The sequence below is a fragment of the Delphinus delphis genome, chromosome 4 (genome assembly GCF_949987515.2).
Source record: "Delphinus delphis chromosome 4, mDelDel1.2, whole genome shotgun sequence".
Taxonomy (NCBI): Eukaryota; Metazoa; Chordata; class Mammalia; order Artiodactyla; family Delphinidae; genus Delphinus; species Delphinus delphis.
This window is the reverse complement of record NC_082686.1, coordinates 75379021-75381336: the sequence shown is the minus strand read 5'-3', so window position 1 is coordinate 75381336 and position 2316 is coordinate 75379021.

Here is a 2316-nt window from a genome sequence, read left to right as displayed (position 1 = left end):
TTTAAGGACTGTGTTTGAGGAAATATTTCTTAGAAAAAGTCAAGGTAGCTCATCCAGAACAATATAAAATAATAAGATTTCTATAAAACTATTTGTGGCTATAGTTTATAATATACTGAATTATTGTTTTTTTAAAACATTAAAAAGTACAGATTCTTAAGTTCTTTAATATTGCTACATTAATGGGAAAGATGTAATATTCAAAATATTCTAATAGGTGAGGTATGAAATATGCCTTACAGTTCTTGGAAAAACTTAACTTTACACTTCCCCAAAGGCTTAAATCTTGAGCAACTTCCTTGGAAAAAAGAGTCAGTTGAATTTAATGAGTATTCTCACCTGAATAATTTTCTGCTGACTGCTGTAATCATAGGTCTTTTTCCTTTGAATTTTTTAAGTAGGGAGAAGATAGTTATGCTACTTGTGAAACAAACCAAGAAGACTGTACATCTGTAAAAGATGGGATTAGTTGTTAAAACAATGAGCATGGTAATTATTGTGATGCATGATAGCTGGAGGGAAAGAAGGACATGGTCCTTCTGGGAAAAGCACTGGCTTTGGATTTGTAAGACCCAAGTTATAGGACAGATCCTAACAACATAATGGCTATGTGGCCTTGTATGTGAACTTTTATGAATAATCAGCTTTCACACCTGTGAAATAATGCCCATAAGACCTTCCATCATCCGACATGGTAAGAAGTTAGATGTAAGTATTACATATAGTAATGTATATGAAAGCGTTTTGTATACTGGAAAGTACTATATAATTTTTCAAAAACTTTTCTTGCTTATCTATGATGATAAAATGTCAAAGAAAGTAAGAAATGCAAACTTTATTAAAAATAAAAAACTAAAATAATCAAATCACAGCTATCAAACTTACTGGTCTCTCCCAGTCCTAAGATTCAATTAACACAAGCATTTGAGAACTTTCCTCTTTTGGAACTAAGTAATGCAGGAGGATTTGAATCAGTTTCCAATCTAAAGAAAATATACATTTTCTCAACTTCAATTCAATTGACATTTTTTGAGGACTCAAGTGTGTAAGTGACAGTAGTAAGAACTGAAGGAGATACAGACCCTAGTGAGGAGCATATAATTCAACGGGAGAGGCAGGAGCATGTGTCAACAACTTATATCTAAAGCAGAAAAGGGAGGATTAGAATAGGGTGACCAAGAAAGAACTCTAGAAATATTTGAGAAAATATAACAGTTCCACTTCCTTGGTAACTTACAACAGAAACTTTAATCAATAAGATGGAAAATTTATTGAGGGAAACTGGATGGTTCTCAGAATGGAAGGAAGAGTTGATAATGACAAGGTCTTGGAAAGACAGAAATAGAATATCTTTAAGATTCCACTACTGAAATAACAGAAGACTCAAGAGCTCACAACTGAACAGCTCTCTGCCCTATGATTCAAATTCACATTCTCAGCAGAGAGCCTTTTTGCTTGGCTTGGACCACATGTCCAACTTTGGTGCTTGTGTGTAGTGGTGATGTAGAGCTTAGGAGGGCATAGAGAGGGAAAAGTGGGCATTGCATTTTATTTTCCCACTAAAACCATTCGGCAAAGATTTATTGATACCATAAGAAGAAAGAAAGAAAGGAAAGAAAGAGAAAGAAAGAAAGAAAGAGAGAGAGAAAGAAAGAAAGAAAGAAAGAAAGAAAGAAAGTAAGAAAGAAAGAAAGAAAGAAAGAAAGGTAAAAGCTACAGCTGTCCTCTGTAGACATTTGCTAAAAGGAACTGGGGAGGATTTTGGAAGGGAAAGGGCTCAAGTTAGGCCTTGATAAATGGATAGGACTTTAAAGAATAGATTTGGGGGACTAGGAAAAAGAGGGCATTCCAATCAGAGAGAACAGCTTGAGCAAAGGTATGGAACAAGAAAGAGTCCAAGTATAAATCATGATCTGCGAATGGGGAGAAGTCCAGTATGTTTGGAGTGTAAGGACATATAGTGAGTAAAATGGGGAGGATGGTGCAGAAGGCATAAAATCAGAGTTCTAACTTATGTACAGGGTTGCAAAGATGATTGGTTGAGACAATGGATATGAAAGTGTTCTGTAAAGTACAAAGTGCCTTGAAAACTATAAGGATTTTCACATCTATGAATTGCTTCAATTAAAAAAAAATCCTCGGGCTTCCCTGGTGGCGCAGTGGTTGAGAGTCCGCCTGCCGATGTAGGGCACATGGGTTTGTGCCCCGGTCCGGGAAGATCCTACATGCCGCGGAGCGGCTGGGCCCGTGAGCCATGGCCGCTGAGCCATCACGTCCGGAGCCTGTGCTCCGCAACGGGAGAGGCCACAATAGTGA